The sequence below is a fragment of the Thermobia domestica genome, chromosome 8 (assembly GCF_964235325.1).
Source record: "Thermobia domestica chromosome 8, izTheDome1.hap1.1, whole genome shotgun sequence".
Classification (NCBI taxonomy): Eukaryota; Metazoa; Arthropoda; class Insecta; order Zygentoma; family Lepismatidae; genus Thermobia; species Thermobia domestica.
Genome location: NC_137461.1, coordinates 2,975,510 through 2,982,384, shown reverse-complemented (window position 1 = coordinate 2,982,384; position 6,875 = coordinate 2,975,510).

The window sequence follows — 6,875 nt, the reverse complement described above, 5'->3', positions numbered from 1 at the left end:
CCACTCAGGCGATTGTGTTCGTATTTCATAAATAAATGTTTTATGAAAACACTAACAATATAGCATAGCTCGTTTATACTGAAAAGATCCACAAGGGATAATTTATTCTTGGGGGTGACTTTTTGCATAATTTTCTCAGAAATTACTCAGAAGCTTTTGCTTATAGTTCACATACAATTATATCCTTTATAATTCTAATATATGGATCAAGTTATTTCTAACGGAAATATGACCAATGGGTACTTTACTTTTGGGCCTGAAGTTTCTTCTAGCAAAGTTTTCGAAAACATTATTTTATTCGCAATTTCCCAAATAAATGTATCAATAACAGTTGCAGCCTAACATAAGTCAGTGTAAAATATTCGAGCGAGAAAGTACAGTGCGTTTACTCCGTACCCTTTCTTAAATATATTTTTAAATGTTACACCTAATCACAATTTTCCGAACAAAATCGAAACTTCTTTTTAAATGTGCCTTGTTGTGGTCAAATGGTTCAAGTGCATTGGTTCTGGATTAGATTTCCAGTGAGAGCTAGTGTATCTTCATCCAAGAGATGTGACACGTCGGTGCAAAGAAGAAAGTGTTTAAATAAGCCTAACCAAGCTAATCAACAAAAGAAATAATACAATGTTACGAAATTATCGTAGAAACGTTGTTAATATTAGGTAGGTTCGACTGGAATGTCCAAACAATTGTCAATTCCAAAGGTCTTTGTTTTCGTCCGGCGGGAGCTCATGTGGTTCGGATTTCACGTTAATCAGTAGGTCCACGTCTCATATAGCCTCGCTGCTGAAAGGGACGATAAACTCAAAATCACATCACACATCTTTGTTTTCGCCTTTGTTTTAGCTCATAAATGTCTCTGTTCATAAGATCCTTAGTGGTTAGCGTACGCGCCTTTGGCGTGGAAGACCCGGCTTCGATTCCCGGCGAGAGCTCACGTGGTTCGGAGTCCACGTTAATCAGTAGGCCGTCTCATATAGCTTCGTTGCTGAACGAGACGTTAAACTCAAACTCAATGTCTTTATTCATAAATGTCTTTGTGTATGGTTTTTCATATACGTGGCATGGACATTAAATTTTGATTTCTACGCCATATGTATCTAATTACATACACACCTATAGAACGAACACAACAAACTTGGAATATCTACATTGTTTGCGTATGGAAAATAATCACGTTCTACTGTACAGGACAGCCGTGTGTATGGAATTCCATACACATGGCAATCAACGTATTAAGAAATGTATAATAATAAGAATTATTATTATTATTATTATTATTAATAATAATAATAATAATAATAATAAACAGAAAACGATACGATCACTTACATAATTTATAAATATAAGTTAACATTTAATAAGCATATAACTGCAATGGAATTAAGTTGTTTTTCTCTCTCCCTGAACGCTACAGCCCTTATTGTTCTAACGCGTAGAAGAGAACTTGTGGCACCCACGATTTGGGGCAGTGTGTGGTCACAACTTGGTATCCCTTTGTTGTTAGTCCTAGCTTTCTAGACGGATGCAGTTATTACCGGTAGAATATACAAGCAAATTGACTTTTGTATTACTATTAAAGTAAATAATTACACTCATTCCTTCAATGTGATACTTGTGGTTGCTTAACCGTATACAGACAGCTGATCCATGGAAAAATCGTTAATAATAATAATAATAATAATAATAATAATAATAATAATAATAATAATAATAATAATAATAATAATAATAATAATAATAATAATAATAATAATAATAATAATAATAAATAACAGGAACTCGACAAATATTCTTGCAAATAATAGGAAAAAGTTTGCGTCACACTGTTCACTTTGCTGGACACACCAGTGTGGCGCGTTATACCGATTGTGGCACACTGGAATATAGGGTATGTTTTTTTCTTTTTTTTCCAACTATTCCAACTGCTTCAATTGAAATGGATCTATAATAATAAGAGAATGAATTTAGTCTTCTTACCCTTCAATTTAGAAATAAGGTTCGCGAGAATTTCATAAAAGAATAATATACTCAGAATTGTATATAGTAGTTTGTTTTATTCGAAATTACATACTTCCTGCAACTGTTTTTTGATTGAAATGATTTGAAAAGAAATTTTTAAGTTTTATGTCCCACGATTATGCCGGATAGCCTAAAGGAGACAGTGATGATAAGAAATGAATGAAATGGTGGAATGAAAAAAGTGGGATAAAACGGGAGAACCTCGAGAAAACCCACACACACAGTGTTTGTCCAGCACAAGGTTTACTTGGCGCGAGCATAGATCGAACCAAGGACTCCATGCACCAAAGGTGAACGCTCTACCACTGAAACACCGTGGTCTCTGAAATTACTTATGGAACTACCGAGAACTATGCTGTAATATTTGAATGTGCTTCAAGTTTACAATAATTAGTTTAGTTAAATTCATTATTAACAATTAAATAATTGCATTCATTATTAACAGGTAAATGCTGCTGATGCAAAGACTTAAATCTAGCGATACCGCGAGCGTAAGTATTAAACAGAGGGATTTTAAAGGGCCCCCTGAGCTGGGGGCCCTGGGCTCCATTGACTCCGCCCTTAATCCACTAATGCCTATAGATTATAAATTAAAGGGGACGGGCCGGGTCCGTTGTAAAAATTCCGGCCCGTGCAGACCTCTAGCTCCTGTGTATATGCTATCTGAAAATACAGTAGATTTTCGCTTATCCGACATAAAACAGGCAGGCAGAACGCCGGATAATATGGATGTGTTAAGGAAAGACCTATAAAAAGTCAAACTATGATATAATTTTACACATTACACATCTAATTATCATCTTTGCAAGAAACAAATATAATGCATTGACTCAGTGACGTATCCAGCGTGAGGTCCTGGAAGCTGTCCCTTACCAAACCTCAAGCACTTTTTAATAAACCTACTTTTTCCCTTTTGAGTTTTTTTTATTTTATTTTATTTTTTTTTATTTATGTCAGATTACTTTGAGTCAGTGTCCAAACTGTGGACAATGCGTTGTTGTTATAATTCTAACAAGTAACACTTCCCAAGTGTAACACTCCGATTTTGATAAAATTTGGCAGGTAGATACTATACATAAAATAAACAAATAAGTGCTTTTTTATTTTTTTTTGCTGAAAAACGGTTTTAGGGGGCAAAAGCCCTCACCCAAAATTTGAAAGTTGACGCTCGAAAGGCAAAAACAAGTGGACCAAAGTCAACGAAATTGTGAACAGATATTGCGGACATAAAATTAGAGAATACGTGTTTTGTATTTTCCTGGAAAAAACGGTTAGGTGGAGCACAGATCCCTCCAAACCTTTGATCATGAAATATCAAAAGTGCTAATAACAGTATGTCAGAAGTGCCTAAATTTACATGAAGAATTGGAACAAAACTTTGTGTTAGGACAATAAGCAAAAAATAAACAAATTCGGCTTTTTTATTTCCTTGCGAAAAAACTGTTTTAGAGGACAAAAGGTCCCCCGCATGAATTTTGAAATTTGACGCAAGAAAGGCAAGAAAAAATGTACCGAACTGAATGAAATTGTTCACAAATGTTGTAGAGGTAAGATGAGGAAATACGTGCTTCGTATTTTCCTGAAAAAAGAAAAAAATCTTTTGAGTGGACCGAGGCGTTGAGTGTCGGAAGGATTGGACCGAAGCGAATGAAATTGTCTGTAGATATTGGATATGAAAAATAAAGCCTCTCGTGTTTCACAAGTGTCTCCATCAGATTTCTTCAAATTTGGCAGATCAACATCAAGCACAAACAGTATGGCGTATTTTGTAGTATTTCACGAGGCAACTTTAACCCTTAAAATGTTTTTCCGCATAAACAAAAACACGTGCCGATTAATTTCCTGTTTGCTGTTGATGTGCCAAAATTGATAGGGACATCTTTAAAACACGAAAGTCCTTATTTTACATACAGTCTATACAATATCTACACACAATTTCATTTGCTTCGGTCCACTCCTTCCTGCACTTTTACGGTAATATTAACTTTTTTTTTGGAGGGGCTCTAGGCCCCAACACTGTTTTTTCATACAAATTAAAATGCATTTCATTTATTGTTTTGCAAATTGTCCCTATACGAAGTTTCGTTGCAATTCTCCATACTCTTTAGGAACTTCTGACGTATACATACTTATTTGCACTTTTGATATTTCCTAATCAACAGCTTAGAAGGTCCGTGCCGCACTCAATCGCTTTTTTTCAGGAAAATACGAAACACAATTACCTCAATTTACGTCTAGAATATCTGTGCACGATTTCAAAATTTTGGGTGGGGAATTCTGGCCCCTAAAACCAATTTTTCGCAGAAAATAAACCCGTATTCTTTTTTTTTTTTTTTTTTTTTTTTTTTTTTGTGTGTGTGTGTGTGTGTGTGTGTATTGTCCCTACACAATGTGTCGTTCCAATTCTTCATGTCCTTTAAGCTCTTCTGACATACTGTTATTAGCACTTTTGATATTTCACGATCAAAGTTTTGGAGGGGTCTGTGTCCCACCGAAACGTTTTTTTTTTTTTTCAGGAAAATACGGAACCCATATTCCCTTATTTTTCGTCTACAATATCTGTGCACAATTTCATTTCGGTTCACTTCTTCTTGCCTTTCGGGCGTCAACTTTCATCATTTTGGATGGGGGATTTTGTCCCCTAAAACAGGCATTCGTTTAGTTTTTGCGTATTGTCCATACACAAAGTGTCATCGGAATTCTTCGTCCTTTACACACATCAGACATATTGTTACTAGCACTTTTGATATTTCATGATCAAAGGTTTGGAGGGTTCTACGTCCCACCTAACCGTTTTTTCCAGGAAAATACAAAACACGTATTCCTTCATTTTACGTCTGCCATATCTGTGCACAATTTCGTACACTTTGGTCCACTTGTTTTTGTCTTTCGGGCGTCAACTTTCAAAATTTTGGGTGAGTGCTTTTGCCCCCGTAAAACAGTTTTTCCGCAGAAAATAAAAAAACATGTATTCGTTTATTTTATGTGTAGTATCTGCCTGTCAAATTTTATCAAAATCGGAGTGTTACTCTTGGGAAGTGTTACTTGTAGGAATATACCGTAATGCCATTGATACCAGGTGGAATTAAAGAACACTTTTAAATGGGATTACAATTTCGTTTCCGGTCTGTTTATAACATTACTGTATTAGAACGATACACTCATTGCCATTTGCTATTTTTGTTATGTGATATACGTAGCAGACAGTTTTCCTTACATGTCTCTTAGAAAATATTTTTTGATTTCGTGTGAGTTAGAATTAAGTTTGACCGGTTCATAAATGACAAGTAAGAAACGTTTAAGAGAAATACAGAACTGTTGCATTATTATTATTATTATTATTATTATTATTATTATTATTATTATTATTATTGATATTTTTGAAACATTAGAATTACGTGCTTACGAGGATTCGTGTCGGGTCCCCTCCGAAAAGAAAAGCTGGATATGTGCCTGCACTGAATGATAGACGTATGAGTCAAGGTATAGACGAGCGTGCTAGGCGATCGAGTCCGGAGCATCAGAAACAGACTAAGAGCACAACTTGCAGTTCTTCTTGCCGATTGATGCTGCTTTTTACCTGCTATGATATGTCGGGTAATAATGTGAAATAAACGAATGTCAAGACCATGGCGTATTGGTGTTTCATGCACCTAAACCTGTAAAATATTTGTGCCGAAAACATCTTTCACTCACTAGCTAAATTTGAGGGTATGATCGCTCATCTTGCCTTATAAAGTATAGTCTTATAAAGAATATATATAGCATAATAAAAACCTTAAGACCAAATTCAATGATTTTCTATAGTTTTATTTTTTAATAACGGGAAACTTGTTTATTTCATCACGATAAATCATGTTTGATACTAAGATGTCTGTTTCTGACTATATATATTTTTCATACTTTATTGGAGACAAGTTATTTTTCAAGAAAAGAGGATGATAAAGGAAGCTATACAACACCATCAACTGAAAGCAATCGGTATTACTAATAGTACACTGATTCTAAATAAATACGTCATCAGAGGAAACAAAAAGTTATTTCCTAATTGTATTGTTTCAGTTTTATTAACATAAAAATTATACGCTTTCTACAATGTTTTGTAAAGAAAAAAAATTGAACAGGACCGGATGGGATTCGATCTGGTGTCAAAACAGTATAAGAATTACTAGTCCGTCACTCTACCCACTTGCCCACACAGATTTTCTTTTGTTGCCTATCTTTTTCTTAAGAAATAAATGCTCATGGCTATAGAGCATGTCACTTCCAAACTTAAGACAACAGTTTTTCTCTTTGTTTATATTTTCCGTATAACATCTTGCTTACAGAAGCTAATTTATATTTGGCAGACAATTTACACCCTAGATTTAAGCCAATAAATGCAATATTTTGCTCCAATTTCTAGTTCCTTGATTCAGCTGTTCTCCTACTAATCTTGTTATTCCCTCTGCAATCGTGCTGTGCTACTCCAAAAATTCCCTCGAAAACATTATTGCCAGTATACACAAAACCGAACATAATTTTGTTTTTTGCTTATATTTTTATTTTATTATATTTTTTGGAAATATCTCCTTAGATGGATTGCTTTCTATTATCTCCACGTACTAATAACTGAATTTTACCAATAAACATATGGAAAATGGAATAATTGCGAAAAATTGTGAGTTACAGTATACGCGCAATATTTTTTGCGCATGGAAGTACAGTTCGATTATCCGAAGAAACCAGTTTTCCGAACACCCATATCCCCCAATTACTTCGGATAATCGACGCTCTACTGTAACAAGATTTTTGCCTTTGTACCTGGTAACATTAGAGGTAACATTTGCCTATCGCATCGCGGTTCAAAA